The sequence below is a fragment of the Lissotriton helveticus genome, chromosome 8, assembly GCF_964261635.1.
Source record: "Lissotriton helveticus chromosome 8, aLisHel1.1, whole genome shotgun sequence".
Taxonomy (NCBI): Eukaryota; Metazoa; Chordata; class Amphibia; order Caudata; family Salamandridae; genus Lissotriton; species Lissotriton helveticus.
The window spans coordinates 79,275,407-79,298,636 of record NC_136069.1 but is presented as its reverse complement, the minus strand read 5'-3'; the positions used below and the strand labels follow the sequence as shown (position 1 = coordinate 79,298,636).

The 23,230-nt window shown below is 50.3% G+C and overlaps 1 protein-coding gene and 1 long non-coding RNA gene across 5 annotated transcripts in view; one reads left to right on the top strand and one right to left on the bottom strand.

Moving 5' to 3' along the window:
* GRAMD1C (GRAM domain containing 1C) overlaps nucleotides 1–23,230 on the top strand; it is a 1,372,139-nt gene that overhangs the window by 307,655 nt on the left and 1,041,254 nt on the right. The gene's annotated exons all lie outside the window — the stretch shown is intronic.
* The window catches only part of LOC144771475 (uncharacterized), an 82,213-nt gene continuing 71,261 nt past the window's right edge, over nucleotides 12,279–23,230 (bottom strand). For both annotated transcript variants that reach the window (XR_013599298.1, XR_013599300.1), the window contains one exon: nucleotides 12,279–13,038. This is a non-coding gene — a long non-coding RNA (uncharacterized LOC144771475). The remainder of the gene's footprint in view (nucleotides 13,039–23,230) is intronic.

The window sequence follows — 23,230 nt, the reverse complement described above, 5'->3', positions numbered from 1 at the left end:
CAATCAGACACACACCGGAATACGAACGTCACAGAAACTCCCCAGGGGGACACATGAGGAGACAGAGTCCCGAAAAGGTGAATACACAAGAGCCATAGAACAAAAAAAGGAAGAAATGAGGGGGGAAAAAGACCCCCCAATAGAGACAGACCCCACCCACCCACCCCTAAGCCCACCCTGCACCCCTGCAGAAGGCTACGGCCTACCCCCCCGCAGCGTGCCTGTCGCCCTAATTAGAACCCGAAATATAGCGGAGTAAAGTTAAGTCGGAAACAGAAGACAAAAACGGGAGGGGCAGGGGAAGGGAACACGGGATGGGAGACACATACATACACATACACGGGGGAGGGCCGGGAAACAGGAGGAAACGCACCCGGCCACCCGCCTGAATCGAAGCTCCAAGACCCCGGGAAGCCAGAGATTATCAGGTTAAAGTCCAAGAGCACCAAACAATCACACATAACCATACCAGGACACATTGACCATCCAAATCAGTACAAGACTACCGCACGCAGATGCCAGTGCACATCAGCCCTGTCCCTGTTTGTCCAAAGTGAGAACAGTCCGGTCCAGCGAGGACCAGGCCACGAAGAACAGAAGGCAGACAGCAGGAAAATACAACGGCAGTCCAGAAAATACACGTGAAGTACAACACGGAAGATCCAGGAAAGTCACGAAGTGTAGCAAACGATGCAGGCACAGGTCCAAGGATATGTCCAAAGAAACCGACCCATCTGGGCCAGCACAGGAGAGATCGCCGGGCAGCGGCAGCAAAAAGGAACCGGGAGAGTCATGAAAGTCAGGCCGAGCAAAATCCAGCTCCCGGGCCAGAGGCAAAGGAGGCAGAGCCGGAGGAGGAGGCATCATCAAGGTCCGCACACCCACGGACGCGGTCGTAGCCGGGGCCAATTCTGCCAGGATAATTCCAGCCGTACCCCGCAACGGCAAAGCCACATCCGGTCGTGGGGGCCCGGGAGGCCCGTAGCGAGGAACCATCTCCGAAGTAATGACAGGCGCGGCCACCAAGAGTCGCCAGGAGAGCAGGGCATCCAGGACCTCCTTAAGTGTAGGAAAACCTTTACAGTATTCGGCACCCGGGCCATGCGGCGGGCCTCCAGCGCTCGTCCAGGCCCGGCCGAGACAATTGGGGTCGGTCGCCATTTGAGAGCCCAACAAGGCCGCGCGGCCGCCAACCTCCGCCGGGGCGACGGAAAGGCAAGTATAGTCGCGCCGACCAGCGGCAGAGCACCCCGGGCAGGAAGGGGGGCCACCAGAAGAAAGGGACCTCACCGGCCACCCAACGTCGCCGGTTCCGTCCTCCGAGTCCGGGCGGCAAAATCAAAATGGCCGGACCGGAGAACAAAGGGGGAGCAAGCTGGATACACGAGGAGCTCCGGCAATGGAAGGCAACGCCTCCACCAAAGGCCTCCTCCCCACAGGAATCAGCCAGGAAGGACCTCCGGCCCACACGAACAACAGCCTTCCGACCACCTCCACCGCGCCCCGAAGGGCAGCACCGCAGGCTCCGTCCGGCCCGGGAGCCAGCAAGAACATCCAGGCCAGTCCGCCTCAGACGCCACAAAACGATCGGGGGGCACCGCTCCGGATCCACAGCAGCCGGGACAACCGGAACAAGAGGTAAGTGCCTGCAGGGCGTCGTAGCACTACCACACAGCAAAGAGGGCTTCCCGGGGCAGGATAACAGCAGGATAAATGTGAAAATACAGGCAGGCGAACGGAGCCGAGCTAAAGCGCGGCCATCTCGGTCGCGAGCTAGGCTCCTCCCCTTCTCTCCAGTTTTTTTGTGTTCAATGTTATTTCTAACATTGTGTTCCCTGTGTCCTGTTTTGACCTGATTCCTCCCGTTTTGGACATCTCTTCAGTACGAAGGAGGACTGTAAAGACAAATCAGGTGATATAGTAAATATTTCATTCTGTTTTGCACCTCGATATATAAAGCAGTAGCAAATAAACCACGGTCCTGATGAAAGCAGTAGATGCCTATTCGGATCGCTAAAACTGCAGAAACATGTTGACCTGAATATTCCAACCAGTAGCTATTTGTTTAAACTACTGATAGATATTCTTGCACTGATTGTTTAGCCATTGGAAGTTGAGGGTTACCGAATAAAGTTTTTTTCCCTTCACTCTCCAATTTTAATACAGTTCACTCTGATCACTTTCACTTTTTAGGTCTCGCAGAGAGACCTATTGCCACCCATCCACAAAGCTGACTTTTACGATCCGGATTTGTAGAAGTGCACGTGCTCGCGCTTCTATCCCCCTGCCTTGCTCTTCAAAGGCTCCCCTTACCATTTGCTTGATGGCCGGGACTCTCTTCAGGCAGCTGATTGGCTGTCCTCAAGGAGGATTCCCAACAGTTCACGAGCTCGTGGACGAGCTTGCCCGATCCTTCCCCCTGCCAGCAGCATTTAGCACATCAAAGGCTTCGCTGCCCCGCCCCCCCGCCGTCACTTATTCACGGCCGCAGACCGTGCCTCCCTTCTATTTCCCCTGCTCTCTTCCCCCAGTGCTTGTTTGGTAAATGTTCCACTTGCTCTGGTCCTGAGTTGCGTTTATGCTCCGTCTGCTATAAAGAATGCATGCACTCTGCGATGCCTGTCATTAGAGATACTTGGAAACATGTCACCGCTCATTTCGGTAGATTGCCCTCGATTGAGCCAGCCAGCCAGTCCTGCTAAAATAGAGCTATGCGCTCTTTCTATCTGTTCTGGATCTTCCCAAACTCAGACTAGTGACCTTTGCTCTCCAACTAAAACGGATGTGCGTATATTGATCCCTTTACTCTTCAGCAATTACCCTGAATCGCCTTGCAGCCCGTTCTGCTCATAGCTTCTTTTGTGTGCAGATTTTATATAACCCGAACTCGACCCGCAGGCGCTTCACATGAGCACCAGCCATCTGTTCCACAGCCTTACTCGGATTTCTCCTCACCCTCCCCAACCAGCTTCCCCCAGGCCGTGTTCCCTCCCACCTTTCCTCCTCTGTCCCTCTCTTGCATGTAATATATATGAGACAAGTTTGATGCTTTTGTTAATTTTAATTATTTTTTAGCTTTACTGCGCGCAAACACGCCGACTACAACTTCTCTGTCAGTCAGCTGCACGTTTTTTATTTCCCTCCCCTCCCCCCCCTCACTCTCATGGTCCTTGACTCTCATCTGTATCCGTTATTGCATGTAACATATATGAGACAAGTTTGATGCTTTTGTTAATTTTAATTATTTAGCTTTACTGCGCGCAAACACGCCGACTACAGCTTCTCTGTCAGTCAGCTGCACGTTTTTTATTCCATCCCCCCCCCTCACTCTCATGGGCCGTGACTCGCATTTCTTTGTACATTCTCCCTTCTTGGTGCTCGCCTCAGTTTTTACCAGACACTCTCGCGCCACCCCCTGTCCCTCTGTTTTCCTACGGCCTCTTTCATTCCCTCTTCTCCACGATTTTCTTCTCGCGAAGCACCAGAGCATCACTCAGCACCACCACAGCATCACTCAGCACCACCACAGCGTCACTCAGGGCCTCCACCGCATCACTCAGGGCCTCCACAGCATCACTCAGGGCCTCCACAGCATCACTCAGGGCCTCCACAGCATCACTCAGGGCCTCCACAGCATCACTCGGGACCACCACTATCGGGCTCCCTTTATCTATCACCCTCCCTCTATCTATCTATCGCACTCACTCTATCTATCGCATCACTCAGCACCACCACAGCATCAATCTGTGCAACCATTCAACAACAACTGGTTCAAATATGTTCTCTCAATGTTTCAAGCTTTATTACAAATGTCACAAAAAGATGTTAATATTTCACTTCTGTTCTTGGATTTTTGTCACAATAAAATACACTGAACATAATCTTCACAAAAGTCATTTACAAAAGTTTAAGCTATTGCCATTATAAATTACAATAATTTTCATTTAAGTATTAATTATTAAAAAAAATTAAAAGCCATTGTTATTTGTTTCCTGGAATTGAGTGCTCTGACCCTATCGTAAATGTATGGACTGACCATTTTACGATTGAATTCTCTATTCCTGAGATAGGACCTATGCCTAAAAGATCCACTCAGATTCCTATGAAACGGAGACAATGGCACAAGATAACTAACGAATCTTTGAGGGATGCCTTCTCTATTCAAGATTATGTCACAACGAACGATATCGACGTGGCGCTAGAAAATTATGAAAAGGCAGTAACCATTGCCATTGAGCATATAGCTCCAATGAAAACCTTTAAGACCCGCCCGACGAAAAATCAGGAGGTGTGGTTTTCAGAGGACTTAAGGTCCATGAAACGTAGGACTAGGAAACTAGAGAAAATCTGGCGTACATCTCATTTGGAGTCAGATAAAGGGGAGTATCAGACGGCGCTAAAATCATATCATAAAGCTATTCGAACAGCCCGTAAACAACATATCATCTCACAATTAGAGGCGGTAGGAAATGCGCCGAGGACTCTCTACCAGATACTGAACTCCTTCCTGAAGCCGGCAGCATGTGAGAGTGTTGACACTTCATCTCAACAACTTTGTGACGACACTGCCTGCTTCCTCACGAACAAGATTGAAACCATCTATGAAAAGATTCATGTCTCCATAGCATCCATTGGACATGTTATCTTTCCCACTGTGGTCCCAGCGAGTAAAAAGGTCCTCGCCCCCACCTTCACTAATTTTCCTAACATCACTGTGGTTGAAGTGGAGGGACTCATTACAACTATAAAAAGTGGGAGTCCTATGGATCAGCTTCCACCGAGAGTGATGATCGCAGTGAGGAGCATATTGGCACCAGAAATCCAAAGTTTGGTCAACCTCTCTTTGGATACAGGCTGTGTCCCTTTAGAGTGGAAGAGAGCCCAAGTGCGACCCATCCGCAAGAATATCGCCACTGCGTGGGCTGACATGACTAATTTGAGACCCATTTCCCTCTTACCATTCTTGGGAAAGCTCATAGAAAAGCATGTCAACAAGCACTTGTCTAATCACCTGGAACACACTGGTGCACTAGATCCATCTCAGTCGGGCTTTAGACCAAAATACAGCACGGAAACAGCATTGCTGTCAATTACCGATGATCTACGCATGCTCCAGGACAAAGGAACATCAGCTGTCCTGGTGCTGCTGGATCTATCGGCAGCTTTTGATACCATCTCACATGAAATTTTGGTCGAGCGCCTGACTGAGACTGGACTAGGGGGCATGGCATTGGCTTGGCTAAAGAGCTTTCTTCTGGATCGAACCCAATGTGTCACCATGGGAGATTTTTGATCCAAGGAGACCAGGATTACTAAGGGGGTGCCACAGGGCTCTTGTTTGAGCCCTACATTATTCAACATCTATGTGGCCCCCGTGGCGAATATCCTGAGAGCCTTTGGTTTTTGCCCAGTGTCATATGCTGACGATACTCAGCTGCTCTTTCCCTTTGACCATCTAACTCCAGAGGTATTACATTCTTTCTCTGAGGGGATGAGAGCAGTTTCCCAATGGATGTCTTTGAACAAGTTGCAGTGCAACGTTTCAAAGACAGAGGTTATGCTCTTTGGGGAGGCTAAAATCTGCTGGGCTCCTGACTGGTGGCCTCTAGACCTTGGCCCAGTCCCTGAGCCTAAGCAGATAGTCAAGAACCTAGGGGTCTGTCTGGAACAAGAACTCAGCCTGAAGCGGCATGTTACCAACATTGTGGGGTCCGGTTTTCGAACTATAGGACTACTGCGCAGAGTCTTCCCACTGCTTCCAGACAATCAATCAATCAATCATTGCCACTTGTAAAGCGCGCTACCTACCCGTAGGGTCTCAAGGCGCTGGGGGGGGGGGGGGTGCCGCTACTGCTCGAACAGCCAGGTCTTCAGCTTCTTCCTGAAGGAGAGGTGGTCTTGGGTCAGGCGCAGGTCGGTCGGGAGGGAGTTCCAGGTCTTGGCGGCCAGGTAGGAGAAGGACCTTCCTCCTGTAGTCGCTCTTCGGATGCGGGGGACGGCGGCGAGGGCGTGGTTGGCTGATCGGAGGTGGCGATTGGGAGCGTAGAAGTTGACTCGGCTGTTGAGGTAGCTCGGGCCTTGGTCGTGTAGGGCTTTGTGTGCGTGGGTGAGGAGGCGGAAGGTGATTCTTTTGTTGACGGGGAGCCAGTGAAGGTCTCTCAGGTGTCCGGAGATGTGGCTGGTTCGTGGGATGTCGAGGATGAGTCTGGCTGAGGCGTTCTGGATCCGCTGGAGTCTCTTCTGGAGCTTGGCGGTGGTACCGGCGTAGAGGGCGTTGCCGTAGTCCAGGCGGCTGGTGACGAGGGCCTGGGTGACGGTCTTCCTGGTCTCGGTGGGGATCCACCAGAAGATCTTCCGTAGCATGCGTAGGATGTTGAAGCACGCCGAGGAGACGCTGTTGACTTGCCTGGTCATGGAGAGGGAGGTGTCCAGGATGAAGCCCAGGTTGCGCGCATGGTCTGTCGGTTTGGGTGCGGTGCCCAGGGCGGGGGGCCACCAGGAGTTGTCCCAGGCGGAGGGCGAGGAGCCCAGGATGAGGACCTCCGTCTTGTCCGAGTTCATTTTCAGGCGGCTGGTCGTCATCCACTCGGCTACCTCTTTCATCCCTTCGTGCAGGTTGGTTCTGGCGGCGGCGGGGTCGTTGGTCAGGGAGAGGATCAGCTGGGTATCGTCGGCGTAGGAGATTATGCTGAGGTTGTGTTTGCGTACGATGGCCGCGAGGGGGCTCATGTAGACGTTGAAGAGGGTGGGGCTCAGAGATGAACCTTGGGGGACGCCGCAGATGACTTCGGAGGCCTCTGACTTGTACGGTGGTAGGCGAACTCTCTGTGTTCTTCCGTCGAGGAAGGAGATGATCCATTCCAGTGCCTTCCCCTGGATTCCGGCGTTGTTGAGCCGCTGTACTAGGGTGCGGTGGCAGACCGTGTCGAAAGCCGCGGAGAGGTCTAGGAGGATGAGGGCCGCTGTTTCTCCCTTGTCCATCAGGGCTCGGATGTCATCGGTGGCGGCGATGAGGGCGGTCTCGGTGCTGTGATTGGCCCGGAAGCCGGACTGTGAGGGGTCGAGGGATCCGTTCGTCTCGAGGAAGGCGGCCATCTGCTTGTTGACGGTCTTCTCGATGACCTTGGCTGGAAACGGGAGGAGCGAGATGGGTCGGTAATTCTTGAGGTCGGTGGGGTCCGCTGTTGGTTTCTTGAGTAGAGCGCTGAGTTCGGCGTGTTTCCAGCTCTCCGGGAAGATGGTGGTGTCGAAGGATGTGTTGATGATGTCTCGCAGGTGGGGTGCGATGACAGCGTCGGCCTTGTTGAAGACGTGGTGAGGGCAGGGGTCTGTCGGTGATCCGGAGTGGATGGAGTTCATCGTGCGGATGGTGTCTTCGGTGCTGATCGGGGTCCAGGCGTGGAGGGTGGTGGTGGGGGGTGGTTGTTCGGTCCTGGTGTGCGTGGGTTGGTTGTTGAAGCTGTTGTGTATGTCCGCGATCTTGTTGTGGAAGTATGAAGCGAGGGAGTTGCAGAGGTCTTGCGATGGGGTGATGTCGTTGTTACCAGCGCTGGGGTTGGAAAGCTCTTTCACGATGTTGAAGAGTTCCTTGCAGTTGTGTGCGTTGTTGTCCAACCGGTCCTTGAATGCTGTTTTCTTGGCGGCGCGGATCAGCTGGTGGTGTTTCCGGGTGGCGAGTTTGAAGGAGGTCCTGTTGTCTGGTGTCGGTTCCCTTCTCCAAACTTTCTCGAGGGCTCGGCAGTTCTTCTTGGAGCTCTTGAGTTCGTCGGTGAACCATGGGGCCTTCTTGCTGCCGGGTCTGCTAGGCGGGGTCCTCAGTGGGGCGAGTTCGTCGGCGCAGTTGCTGATCCACTTCGTGAGGTTGTCGGCGGCCTGGCTGGGGTTCGCTGAGCTGGCAGGAGGGTGCTGGCCCAGAGAGGCGGTGAGCTGGTCTGCCGTGATCTTGTTCCAGCTTCTGCGGGCGGCCTGTTGCTGGTGTTGGTGGGTCGTTGTTCTCTTGAAGGTGAAGTGGACGCAGCTGTGGTCCGTCCATTGAAGCTCTGTGGTGTGGCTGAAGGTGACGTCTTTGCTGGATGAGAAGACGGCGTCGAGCGTGTGTCCGGCGAGGTGGGTGGGGGTGGACACCAGTTGCTTGAGTCCCAGGTTGGCGAGGTTGTCGAGCAGGGTGCTGGTGTTGCGGTCGTTGTTGTTCTCCAGATGGAAGTTGAGGTCTCCCAGGAGGATGTAGTCGGCGGATGGGAGGGCATGCGGGCTGACGAAGTCGGCGATGTCCTCGCTGAATTGCGTGCGTGGTCCAGGGGGTCGGTAGATCAGGGTGCCTCTGAGGGTGGTGTTCGGGTTGGTGTGGATCTGGAAATGCAGGTGTTCGGCGCTGGTCGGAGTGTTGTCGGTGCTGGTCGTGAGACGGATGGTGCTCTTGTGGATGATGGCGATGCCTCCTCCCATCTGGTTGGCGTTGCGGTCCCTCCGGACGATCTTGTAGCCCTTCGGGATGGCGATGGCGATGTCGGGAGCTGAAGAGGCGTTCATCCAGGTCTCCGTGAGGAAGGCAACGTCAGGGGCTGTGGCGTCTAGGAGGCTCCAGAGTTCGATGGCGTGTCTGTGGACGGAGCGGGTGTTGAGCAGGATGCACTTGAGGTGGGTGCTGCTGGTGTTCGACTTTGCGGGTGCTGGTGCGAGGCAGGTCCGGCTGCAGGTGAACTTGCAGGCGTGGCAGCTGAAAGGTCCGTGGGTACGTCGTGGAGTGGCCTGGTGGCAGTCTGGAAGTCGGCCGGTGTTGAGTGCGATGAGGGTAGCGGCGGAGTACGTCCTGCGGGTCGGTCTGGATCTTCGAGGTCCAGGGGTCCTGGCGCTGGTCGCGATCCGGTCGCGGACGGGCGCAGACGGGCTTACCTTTGGCGCGCCTTCGGCGCACAATCGGCGCGCCCGCTGCGCGTGACCGCTGCGCGTTCGCACGGTCGCCATTTAAGGCGAAGTGCGCGGGTGGGCGGAGCAGCTGGGAGGCGGGAGCGGGGAGGGTTACAGAAGGCAAAAAGGGGCGTGGCTAAGCGGCGGTGGCGGGAAGGGAGGGCGGGGGGCGTCGAGGAAGGCGGTAGGCGGACAACAAGGAAGGAGGGCAACACGGAGGAGAAAACAATGAAGAAAAACAGGCACAAATGCACGCAAAAGCGGGGAAAAACAAGGAAAAACAAGTTAACACAGACAAGCACAAATCACTGTCAAAATAGTACAAAAAACCACTCGCAGCGGCGGGAGCCGGCAACGAGGCAGCAGCGAGGCAGAGGCGGCTGGGGGCACACGCAGCAGCTGGTGGCCGTGCGGCGCGGGGGTGTCCCACAAGTGGGTCACACTCACCTGCGTCGCACGGTCGCCATTTAAGGCCAAGTGCGCGGGTGGGCGGAGCAGCTGGGAGGCGGGAGCGGGGAGGGTTACAGAAGGCAAAAAGGGGCGTGGCTAAGCGGCGGTGGCGGGAAGGGAGGGCGGGGGGCGTCGAGGAAGGCGGTAGGCGGACAACAAGGAAGGAGGGCAACACGGAGGAGAAAACAATGAAGAAAAACAGGCACAAATGCACGCAAAAGCGGGGAAAAACAAGGAAAAACAAGACACCATTAGAAAGACCCTGGTCCAGGCGCTGGTTATCAGTCGTCTCGACTATTGTAATGGTCTCTTGTTGTCAGCTAATGAGGAGGATCTGGACAGGTTGCAGGTTGTGCAGAACACTGCAGCTAGGCTGGTGGTAAATGCTCCTCCCAGAACACCATCAAAACCACTTCTTGCCAGGCTTCATTGGCTCTCCATTCGTCAGAGAGTCACCTTTAAGATCTGTTGTACGATACATAAAGGACTTCATGGTTTGGGTCCCTCTTATCTGGCAGACAAGTTAGTGCCGTATGTCCCTTCCCGTGCTCTACGGTCCAGTGATCAATTGCTTCTTATGATTCCTAGGATCAAGCGGGCAAGACAAGGGGGTAAGGCTCTGTCGGTAAGGGGACCGAAGATTTGGAATGGCCTCCCTCTCCAGCTTGAAAATCATCTGGCCTTCAGGAAAAAGCTGAAGACGTTCCTGTTCCAGGGCTAACTATACAGTCTCAGAATTGGATTGCAGTTATGTAACTTGTTCTCCTGTAGGTTCGGCAGTCATAAAGCGCGGAGATACTCCCCAGGGAGTCTATTCTAGCGCTCTACAAACAAGCAAAATAAAATAAATAAATAAGTCACGTCAATACAACACATATTGCAGTACAAATGCTATAGGTGTCACATTTGCGAAAGTTAAAACAATTGGCATGGTCAATGACAAAGCTATTAATTTAGCTATTTTCAAAACCAACACAATAATTAAAAAATTGTCATTTACAATACCAATAGCTCAAACTTTCCTAATGCGAGACCTATTGCATTGCAAATGCTTGTCTACTTTAATTCTTAGATTTTATCGTACATGTGGAGTTTCTGTGTGTGGTTTATTAAAGATGAGTGAGTGCAAAAATTGATCAGTGGGTGCATGCATTGATGCACAAGTGACAAAGTGTATGTATGCCAAGCACTTTAATGCCTAAATTCACCAGACAGTAGTCACTTTCAGTTGTTTTAAGCCAGATCTAGCTGCATTGCCAGCCAGCCTTTAGGGACAGTGGCAAAGTAACTCTTCGAACAGTCTGTCTCTACGTTCAGTTTCGAGGTATGAATTCTCTTATGACAAGGCATGGCAGCCAACAAGCATATCAACGTTCCAGTATGCCTCCTCTTATTTGCTATAGCGACGAAAGGTTGCGCTGCTCCGTTGTGTTCACCTTTGTGCCTCGTCACAAAAAATGCCCCACCATAAAACATGGAGCCATTCACAGTATTTATCTCCCACCTATGTCTTATTCGATAGATTGCCTCATTGTTATCCTTTGGAAAGCTCTAGAGCAAATTCTAACCAGCATTGATAGTCAATAGGTCGCCTTTGGGACCTTATAAGTGTTTAGTTATCCAGCACAATATCCTTGGTGCAACAACATCAACTGTTGCATGGCTAAACACTTATAAGGACCTAAAAGCAAGACCTATTGGCTATGCCAATGCTTGTTTATGTATAGTGGTTGGTTTGGACCTGGTGCAGCACAATATCCTTGGTGCAACAACATCAACTGTTGCATGGCTAAACACTTATTAGGTCCCAAAGGCGAGACCTATTGGCTATGCCAATGCTTGTTTTCTATGCACTGCTTTCAGTTACCAGTACATGCCACTCTTAAATTGATAACGTTTTAGCTCACACTGGGTTACACACTTCATTGTCAGAACCTTGAGAAGTGGTCACAACATGGACTCTTCACAGTGTGAAGTGGCCCAGATAATGAAAAGGGCGGTACAGAACGGTAACTGATGGAATCTTTTCACATTGTGAAATATCCTGTTGTACTCCATATTACACATAGGATACACACAATATAGGTTTTACATACACATAGAACACAGGTAGATCGTTTTAGACTCAGTTATTTTTCTGTTAATAAATTTGATAGATTTTGCCACTTTTTAAAGTTTTTAAATATGAAATTGAATTTCTGGTTGTTGATATGTAATATTGTATGTATTGTGTAAATCCCTTTTTTCTGGATTTTTTATTTATTATTAACACTGTATTATTTTGGATATCATTGGTTGTTTTTCATATTCAATATTGTGCCACATTTATAAATGGTTTACAAGTATTCATAATTTAAGATTGCCTTGGAATGATTCTTTCCAAGTGTTTATCCGGGTCCTAGGAATCGTGTTATTCATGGTTCAGGGGGTCCTTGTTTCCCTCACATATGCTGCTTTTGTAACACACTTTCTTGTCCCTATTCAGACCTGTGATCATTAGTCCACCCATTTGTGACCCTGTGAGTGCTGTATAATATTAGCTGTTTAGATCATTCCTTTGGTCCTTGTACAGACATTGCCTGTAAAACTTTGACGAATGTGGGAACAAAATGGGCAGGCTTCTAGGTGAATGCAGTCTCTCTCATATGGGTACATCTGAGCTTATTATTGGTTTTTGGTTGCCCCTGATGAACTTCACCTATCCTATTGATCTATAAACTCGCAGCTGAGAGTCTGCTTGTGGTATAAACTCCATTGTATTTCTTGTGAATATCTAGTATTTTAACACTTTCTAGCACACAACGGTTTACAATTCTGCAATTTGGCAGTAATGTTTTGGTTCAGATCAACTTGCTTTTATCCTGTAAATGCATCTGTAATGAAATGCTATCAATTTTAGCTATCAATTCAATGTTGGCAGATTAGCTCTCAAGATACACAAGCTTTTGGTTATAGTTAAGAGTTTTTGACATGTACATTCGTAGCAAGGCCCAACTTGATCTCAGCGTCTGATGCAAACCCACTGTAAACTGTTTAATCTACTAAATAGATACAATTTAAAATGGCATCCTATGAGTCTTTCCGTTTTAAATTCTATGTGAATTGGTTGTAATGCATGGTGAGATATTATTTAATTGTCCAATTTGTTTTTTACACTTACACAAAATGAATCTTATCTTGTTGGCACTTTAATGGACTTGATTGTCTAAGTTATGTATTCTTCAAAGTCAAAGAGTAAGAGGGAAAGAATAGCGGAGTGCCATAGAGCAAGAAAACAAATTCATTTTCTAGAAAACCTCAAAATTCCTTCTGTTTCTTCCGAAGCACCGCATCAAACAACATTAGGTCAGTTGACCACTCCATTCTCACCGAGGGGGAAGCCTCACCATCCATTTAAAGTTCTTCTGGATAATCTCGGTCATTCTCCTCAGTCCCAGTACAAAGGCCATAGCGGATTCTCTCTGTGAAAACACAAACTTACTGGCCCTGTAGTTTGCTCCCAGCTGCACTGGAAAGATGACTGATGCTCAGTACCTCTGGATCGTAATAGTTTGGGAGTTCCAGAAGCAACTTTTCCAGATCATGGTGTCTGCACTTACCACAGGGAGGGAGAAGAACAAGGTAGCTTTTGTCAAGCACTATCCTATTTTCATCCGTACTGCTGCTGGAGTCTTCCCGCTCCTGAAAATGTAGGATATAAATGATTATGCTTCCTTTATGGATCATTTTCCTCGTCTTACTTGTAGACGTTCTAGACTCGTTGCATATGTTTCACTTAATATTGCTATCGGCATCACGAGTAAGTTGTTTCAAACCCACCTCCAGTGTCAAAGGTGACCCCCTTCATCCAAAATTGAGTAGGCTCAACACAGGAAGCGGAGTGCCCCTCCGCATACCAGCTTTCATTTTGCAGCATTTTTTCCATCGCACAAGACCAGCAACAGCACTCTCATTAAACTCCCCCAGTTTCAATAGCACACTTTTCGTAGACTGACTCTGTGTCTCAAGCTTGCAACCCATGGCAGATAGGGCTGCTAAATGTTGTCGTACCTGAGACACTGGTTGAACCAGCCCTCCGCCTTTTTTTCTACAGAGTGATTTGCAGCTTTAGTCTTGGTAGATCTATGTTCAAATGTATGATGGAGCGCATTAAGTGATTGGTGAAGCCCCCACTCCCTTTTTGAGAGGTGTGCGTCCTCCCGGAGTGCTTCCTCTCAATTCTTGCTGCTCTTTTGCCCTCCCAATTGCTCTATTGGCAAATAAATCTTCCCTCTTCCATTATATTGATAGGGGCTTGGGTTAATCCACAGTGGGCCAACCTGGAATCTCTTTATGCTGCAGGAAGCTCAACAATGACACATCAGTTAAGGGTTTGGGTGACATCACTTTTCTTTCCTCACTGCATGCATATGTGCTCTAACATGGCGCCATGAAAAGGAATGTTCCCCTCAACCAGGCTGGAGGTGGGAGCAGGCCTGGATGACGACAGGGTAGGCCCACTTGTCGACCCGCTTCCACTTCTCCCCAGCCACAGTCCTGGTCAACTTGCGGTCTGTCTGCAATCCACAGAGACTGCATTGCTCCCAGGCCTCCTTGATCACCCGCTTGATCCCTCTGTGCTGCATACACTAAAACAAAGGGACACTGCAGGGCCATCTCTGCTGGCACAGCAGTCCACTCACATCCTACTCAGCAAGCATGCTCTTGTGGTGAGAGAAGTCTTATTAGTAACTCTGTCAAATGATTTGGGCATGCATTGTCGTGTGTTTGCTGCGTGACCCATTGTAGTTTTCCTATGTTAGCATAATTGTGCATGCTGTAGACGGCATTTTCATCTGCGCACAGTACTATATCAACACACTTGCCTGTGTGCTACATTATATTTTCACACAGAACCTGCATACGTTTTTGCATTTGGTTCTTCTCCTGAGATTTAGTCCACACATCACAGAATAGGTCAAACAACAACGTCCATTGCTATTTTCTCTGTCATGCACCTAAACATAACACGAGAATGCAGCTGTTGTTTATGAGCACACGTCTTGTCATATAAAAGAGTACAGAGTTCCAAAAAGATGCATGGAGTGAGAATTCAGAGACGAAAGCACTGCATCAATTGAGATGTAGAGCGTCTATCTATGTATGCTAAGGTACGGGGTCCGTCACTAATCCCAAGATCTTTGGTATCTAATCATTTAGCTTCAGTAGGAGGGGGTAGGTTAGACAACTGTCTTATAACTTGACAGGCCTCTTCATGGTATGCGGTTTATTGAACATGCTAACAGTAGAAGTAGATCGAAACTTTATTAGGTTATTACAACCATCAAAATATACATCCTTAGAGCGATTGGCGGCATCAGAGATGGTTTTAGAAATGAAAATGGCCTTCGCCGAGTTGCATAAGTTATGATTATTATTTCTTGCCTTGATGTAAATGAGTTTCAAATCAGGTGCATAGTTTTTCCGCCATTTACGTTCTAATGCTTTGCATTTGGATTTTTCCACTTTAAGGGAGTCATTAAACCATGGTGCTGGAGGACGATGGTTATTTAGTTTTTTATGAGAGAGAGGAAGACCGAAATCTATGGCATTGGAGAGCCAGTTATTTATATTTATGGCAAGCGCGTCAACTTGTTGGTCAGCCGAGGGAACGTTAGGTCATAAAGCAATTAACTCAAGCTTTTTCCAATTCCTTTTCGGGGTCATCAGAGAGGGAAAGGAAGGGGTAGAGGAGGTTGGCGGGGTGAAACTAAATTTAGAAAGAAAGTGGTCAGACCAGCAAATGGGAATTGCAGAATTGCATTTGATTTCAGAAAGACTGATAAAAATTGGATCCAACAGATGCCCTGCTTTATGCGTAGGGCCAGAGTTTAGTAAGTTGATGTTCAAAGCAGCTAAGTCAGCAATGAAATTGCTTCATGTTGAATTGGACAGTTTATCTAAGTGTAGATTTAGGTCATCTATGAGAGAAGTTTTTGGAGCTCATGTGTAAAGGGGGTGATAGAGCTGGGAAAAGAAGTAGCCCATGGTGTCGGGTTCCCGGGAGGGCGGTAAACAAGCAAGCCAGAGAGCGTAAAGTTTGGATTAAGTGCTAATTTAAAAAGGGCGGCTTCGCAATTAGGAATTTCCAAAGGATCAAATCTGCATTGCAGACGGTTTTTAAAAATAATGGTTATGCCCCCTCCTGTTTTACGGTGCTCTGTCTTTGCGATCAATGGCATAATTAGGTGGTAGAGCTGCAGCTATGTCCGGTCCAGCGCCCTCATGAAGCCAAGTCTCAGTAAGGAATAGAGCATCAGGCTGTTCATCACAGAGGAGGTTAGAAATGTCTAACTTGTGTTTAGGGAGTGAGCGACAGTTTAAACTGAGAAACAGAAAGTTCTCAGTGTGGGGAGCTGTATGAAGAGTTTGCGAAGTAAATCTTTTAGTTGTAGAGGGGTAAGGCTGATGATTTGAGAGGGAGAAATTGCAACAAGAGCATATTTTGTTAGCTATGATACCGGCTGAATATATTTGGCATCCTTTCAAAATAGGGGGACGGAGAGCTAAAATGTGTTCCGATGAGAGCACAACTCTGTGTGAAGCCAATTGGCCAGGGGTCCCCCCCTGGACGGGCGCAGACGGGATTGCCTTTGGCGTGCCTTCGGCGCGCCCGCTGCGCGCATCCGCTGTGCGGGTTGCCTGTCATCTGCTTGAAGTAGCGGATGGGCTCTAGGTCTCGTTACCGTCGGAGCTCCGCCTCTACTTGTCCTGCCAATAGCGCGTGATCAGGGAGAACTGATTCCGCCCAACACCCTGCACAACAATCCGGCCTAAAGCCCGCGGTGGACCGAGGTGAGTGCTAACAGCAAAGCTAGTGGTTCGTGGTTTATGCAATTTTAAAACAGAAAATCACTAGTGAGAAAAGCGAGGCATGTCTCACTTACAGATCACGCTGCCTTTCAATTAATGCGCGCGTCTGCACTGGTATTGTTAAAAATGTAGGGACGGAGGTGTATTTGCCTCAGGTGATGGCGCACAGACATCCTTGTCACTAGCCGCATACAGTTGAGAGAAGTGCGATACCCATTTTTCAGATGAAATATCATAATAGTGGATTTTTGCATTTCCTGACTTGGTTAAAGCTACCAATTTCCAAAAGGATCTATTGTCTTTAATTTAGCTGGCAATGTCCAGATCTTGCCATAAATTCTCCTCGCTTTCCCTCTACTGGGCTTTATAGGTTCGTCTGGCTACACTCATTTTAGGTCTATCTCCTTGAATAGCCAACTTTAGGTAAGCTCCTAGCTAGTTTACTTGATGAAGTAAATCTTCTTTTTGAGTAATTTGGGATTTGAAATAACCACCTCCTGATTTTTTTTTTTTTAAAGACGTTTATTAAAGTTTCACAATGTAGTACATTTGGCGCAGCCTACAACCCATAGGGCCGGCCGCAACTGGAGGAGGCACTTATAAGACAGTGAAGCACAAGTAACATGTATGTAGTCGCGTACCGGTTACCAAGCATTACTTGTCGTGAGCAATAACCTTCACGCTATAGTTGCCCCTGTGTACAATATATTCATAAATGACGTCATGTTTTAGTAAATATGAGAAAAAATAAAAAAAGAACATTTCAACTCTGTAAACTGGACAGTTCTCATCGGTATGTCCCATTTTGTCAGTCGTGTCATCAGAGAACCATTCCGCAACCTTGTTTGTGAGCCCAGGGAGAGCACTCGCTGACCTTAGTTGCGTGACAAGAATGTGGGTGTAAATGTGACACGTGTGTGGCCTGCTTATGCTTCGAATCGCTCCACCCACTGAGGGACAGTTGAATCTCACTTCTCATCTCTGCATCGTGTAGCGATTCGTACGGGTGGTTCTATATATCTACAGTGAGCTGGAGATAGAGACGTGGCCTGTGCCAGTCCCCTCGCCTAAGTCGTTATTCGTGTGTGCTTCCTGGTGGACAAGCCTCGTGTGGGAGATAAGAATCCAGAACTTATAAACGGGGGTGGTAGTATGGGGGGGGGGGGGGGTGTTCGCGGGAGGGGAGAGTGCATCGAAGGAGTGAATCCTCGGAGGGCGGGCGGTAAGACACCAGAGCAGGCCTGTGTGATGTCATGTCTGGGGGTGAATGCCTATCGTCGGGGGGGGGGGCACCATTCATTCACCTAACGCATCTTCCTTCATTTTGTTCGTGTCATTGCATGTATTGTGGACCCTATATGAGTCCCCTGTTCGCACCTTCTCTCTGGAGGGATCTCACAAAGCCGTCCCAGAGCTGCGCAATGGGGAACTGTCGTAGGCCCGCAACCTCCTCCCGGTGTAAAGCTGTGCTTTCCGCCCTGGCCCAGTTAGTGAAGGAAGCGCACCAGTACTTAGGGACTGGCGGCTCCCTCCTCTTCCAATGTTTGGTGATCAGCCGTTTGGCCGTGATGAGGCCTAGATCCCAGAACCTGGCGTGCGCCTTGTTTAGCTTGGTCCTTCTATATAAACCTAGCATGCATGCCTCCCAAGTGTGCGGTAGTCCCGGGCCAGCGCTGCGCGTTAGGAGGGACGTCACCTCCCTCCAGTATGTGTCTAGTGAGGGGCAATTCCAGAGCATGTGTAAAATGTCCGCGCCTATCAGGTTGCATCTGGGACAGGCTGCGGTGTTGATCATGAAGTACTTGTTGATCCTATCTGGCGACAAGTATGCCTGGTGAATTATATACAATTGGATGGTGCGGAAGCGGGCATTGCGCGGGATGTTCATAGGGCAGGCTAGGATCATGGGCCACTCCTTATCCGTCCATTCCCTCTGTCGATGGGCCGCCCACTTGTCCCGCGCCGGCTGTGTGGATCGTTGTGTGTGTAGGAGGAGAGCCTGTGCCAGCCAGTGGATGATGTGAGTACCGTTGCCCATTACATGGAGGTATTGCATTACATGGTGCATCTGCGGCTCCTCCCCAATTTCTCCCCAAGAGTCCGTATAGGCCCTTAGTATGGACGCATGGGTCAGGAACTGCCCCGCCGGTAGACCCGTGCTCTCCACCAGCTCCCCATATGGAAGCATTGCGCCGTCCGCATACAGGTCACCCATTGTCTCCACTCCAGCCTCCGACCAACACTCCAGAATGCGCTCTGTTACTGGTCCGTTTCTCCTGGGTGTGCCCAATAATGGAATCGCAGGGGCATACGGCTTGACCTCCCGTGTCAGTTTTATACTGCGGAGGAAACACTTGCGGGACACTGCCACATGCAGGGGCAGCGGGCGCGGGCCTTTGGTCAAGGGATGGAACAGTGCGCATATCTGCGCGTGCGTCCATGTGTACGTAGTGGTGGCCGTATCATCCAGGTGCGCGCCACTTAGCCAGTGCGTCACCCATTGCAGCTGCGCAGCTAGATAGTACAGTTCCATATTAGGAACTGCCAGTCCACCCTCTGTTGCTGGGGAGTATAGTTTTGCCAGGGCCACACGGGGCCGTCCCCCATTCCATATCAGGCTGCGGGCCATTGTTTCTAGGTCTCGGAAGAATTTAGCGGGGACGTAGGACGGGATGTTGGCAAAGTGATAGAGCAGTTATTACTAAAATTGGAACCTCCTGAGGCTTGAGCCGGGAGTAGAAACGGAAACGCTGACATCTTTTAAAACTGTATTTGCTCTGTTTTAATCCAGCATCCGCTGCACTTACCCCCCTCCTGAGCACCTCGCACTGCACAAACTCCCGGGAGGCCAGCTGAGCAACACGCTGCCACCGGAGAGTGTTTGTTTATTTTCGCCGCCATTGGGACCACATAGGCCACGCCCACCGGACAGGCCACGCCCCCCTCACTCGTTCCTCGCTATAAAAGCGCGCTGAATACTAGCGCTGCTATTACTAAAATTGGAACCTCCTGAGGCTTGAGCCGGGAGTAGAAACGGAAACGCTGACATCTTTTAAAACTGTATTTGCTCTGTTTTAATCCAGCATCCGCTGCACTTACCCCCCTCCTGAGCACCTCGCACTGCACAAACCCCCGGGAGGCCAGCTGAGCAACACGCTGCCACCGGAGAGTGTTTGTTTATTTTCGCCGCCATTGAGACCACATAGGCCACGCCCACCGGACAGACAACGCCCCCTTGTGCACTTCCTGATCACTGCCTATAAAAATGTGTCCTTTCAGGAAGCGCAGCGGACGAGCGCAGCGGGCGCGACGAATGCGCGCCGAAGGCGCGCATAAGGCAAGCTCGTCTGCGCTCGTCCGCGCCGAGTCTGGGCCAGGGGCCATACCACTTACCACCCAGGCAAACCAGACCCTGGCCTACAGTTCGGCCGCCCTTCACGACCTGAGACCCTTGGAACATGACTGTCGAAGGTACGCTCTTGATACCACACCCCTTCCTGCCAGCTGTCCAAAATGCAGTGCTTCCCTCCCCACAAGGCAGAGAAAACCCCCACGCCACGAATACCGCATGCTTCTTTTAAATTGCAGATCCCTCCCCAAACACAGGTTGGAAATATCCCTCCTACTAGAAGAACGCAAGCCAGACGCACTGTTTCTTACGGAAACATGGTTAACTTCCGACTCTGATCCCGATGTGGTTGCCGCTCTCCCCGCTGGTTATCAAATCACTCGTCAAGACCGCCTAGATGGCAGAGGGGGAGGACTAGCAATTATAATAAAAGACCAATATCGCTGCCGACTTATCACGGAAAACATCCCAGATTGTGAAAACTTAGCTTTCGCGCTGGAGTTTTCCCCCAACCACTGCCTCTCGGGCACCTTGATATACCGCCCACCCGGCCCTCCGAAACAATTTCATAGTAGTCTCCCAGCAACAGTAGCACTTCGCATCTGCGCTGCTGCCAACTTCATCGTGTTAGGTGACCTTAATCTACACTTCGACTCACCATCAGACGCAACGGCCACTACCCTGACTGATGACCTGGCCGCACTACAACTTATTCAACGAGTGAACACTCCTACCCATACAAAGGGACACCTCTTGGACCCAGTATTTAGCAACTGTGCGGAGCTATCAACTGAACCCCCTGTCCCCCTCCCCTGGACTGATCATTCCTTGGTGCCCCTCATCTGGCTCACTGAGAAACCCATTCCCCCTACCCCGTCGATTAGATACGCGAGATTGTGGGCACGGATACAAGTAGATGAATGGATAAACAAACTACTGGAAAACCCCCCCTCAAATAATGAAGACCCTTGTCTGGCAAACCAGGAATACGAAAGCTGGATTTTGCACTCCCTTGAGACCATTCTCCCCCTCAAGAAATCATCGGCTAAACGTTCCCACAAAACAGCCCCATGGTATACGGAAGCCCTTAGAGACAAAAATCGACACTGCCGAAAAGCAGAAAGGAAATGGCGATCAAACTACTCTATGGAGGACAAAACCCGATATCGGGAAGAAATAAAAACCTATAAAGAGGAGATAAAAACTGCCCAAACAAAATATTTCTCGAATAAGATCCTAACCTCAACTTCCAAACCCAGGGAAATTTTCCAAACCCTGCAGACCCTGATTAAACCACCCCCTCTAGTGTTCACGAGGAGAAATCAACCGCCCAATGTAACGACCTGGCAGAATTCTTCTCGGCCAAAGTGAACAAAATATACACTGCCTTCCCAACCAGCACTGCCTCTCCGTCACCTCATAACATCAACGGAGGGTCAGACCCTGAGCTAGCCTCTCCACCCACGCTCGACCACTTCACCTGTATGGACCTAGAAACAACTGAATCCACAGCTCGGAAAGTGAAATCCGGCTCACCAACAGATCCGGCCCCCCCAGAGACAATGCTACTTGCATCCCAGACGGTTCTACCCATCATCAAGAACCTAGTGAATGCGTCCATTGACTCTGCCACTGTTCCTCCTGCCTGGAAAAAGGCAATGGTCCGAGCACTAATAAAAAAGCCCTATCTAGATCCATCGGACTTTGCCAACTACCGCCCGATCTCACTACTCCCCTGGGTAAGCAAAATCGCGGAGAAATACATCAATCTCCAATTGGTCAACTATTTGGAAAGCAATCAGCTGTTAGACCCTACCCAGACAGGATTCAGGCCGAAGCATGGAACAGAGTCTGCCCTCCTTATGGTTGTCGAGGAGTCCAGGAAAATCATCGATCAAGGAGGATCAGTGGCAGTGGTCCTCCTTGATCTCAGTGCGGCGTTTGACACGGTCAGTCATAACACCTTACTGAGCCGTATAGCAAACGTCGGCATTGTGGACAAGGCCTGGCTCTGGATAAAATCCTTCCTAAGCGACAGGTCGTTCCAGGTGTTTGACGGACAAGCCGTCTCCTCCAGCATACCTATGAAGTGTGGAGTCCCCCAGGGCTCCTCTCTAAGTCCTGCGCTTTTTAATATCTATATGAGGCCACTGGCTGAGGTAGTTCGTCCGTATGGAGTTAAGATCATTTCCTATGCGGACGACACACAGCTGGTGGTCTCCCTAGCGCAGGAAGCCCAACATTCTCCATCGGGGGGCCTAACCAAATGTCTGGAGGAGGTGAAGTCCTGGATGACGCTGTCCTCACTAAAGCTGAATGGGGACAAAACGGAGCTCATGCTGATAGGCCCGGCTGATCCGACCCTCTTCAAGTCATTATGGCCCACCTGTCTAGGCCCCCCCCGGCTCCGCAAGATAACATCAAAAGCCTGGGGGTATGGCTGGACAGGAATCTTACCTTTAACACCCAGGCCACAAAGCTCTCCGCCACCTGCTTTGGACTTCTCCGGACATTGAAGAAGGTCCTCCCCTTGCTCCCAATGGAGGCTAAACAAACAGCTATTCAGGGCATAATTCAATCACGCCTGGACTCAAATAACGTCCTTTATCTGGGAGCCCCAGAGTACACATTAAATAGATTACAACTGGTGCAGAACTGTGCGGCCCGCACCCTACTGCAAATTCCACGAAGAACTCCAGTCAGAAAGGCACTGACCAGCCTTCACTGGCTACCAGTACGAAAAAGAGTCATCTTTAAAACAATGTGCATCGCCCATCAGGCCTTCTGGGACTCGGGCCCAAAAATCATGCGCAGCCTAGTCAGCCAATACCACCCAGGCCGTGAACTACGTTCTAGTCAGGCTTTTATGGCAACAGTCCCCAGAATCAAAAGGTCTAGAGCAGGTGGAAGAATGTTCACCTTCAACGCCTCAAAAATCTGGAACTCTCTCCCCCTTCATCTGAGATCTAATCCCAACCTTGCCTCCTTCCGCAAGCAACTCAAAACCCATCTATTCAAATCTCCGTAATCATGCCAGCCCCCCCCCCTCCTCCTGGTCTCTGTCAGCCTCATTACATCCCCCTCTGGTTCCCTAGCGCTTGGACGCCCCAGGGCAGCAATCGCGCTGTAGAAATGTATTTTCATTCATTCATTCATTCATTCAGTCTGGGCAGCGCTATCATTTTGATTAGAGCAATCCTGCTCGGTACGTTTAGGGGCAGTGTCCTCCAGAAAGCCATCTGTGCTCGTAAAGAGTTCACGGCACGTCCCAGGTTGCCTTCCAATATGCTCTCCAAGTCCCTATATATGTGCATTCCAAGGTACTTAAAGGAGGTGGGGTACCAGGTCAGTCGGACACCTCCAAGGGTCACATCACATTCCTGTGTTTCATGGCTGAAAGAGTACACTCCGGACTTTGCCCAGTTGACCCTAAGTCCTGATACTGTTTCGAATGTCTGGAAAATATCCGACAATTCATCTGGCACTGCTGCGAGATCTCGGACGTACAGAAGCAAATCGTCTGCGTACAGTGAGACCACGTGTGTACCATCAGCCAGCGGGATTCCCCATCTCGCTCCCCGCGACCGTAGTAGCGCTGCTAGGGGTTCAATTGCCAGAGAAAAGAGTAGGGGCGATAGTGGGCAACCCTGTCTGGTGCCTCTGCGCACCCGC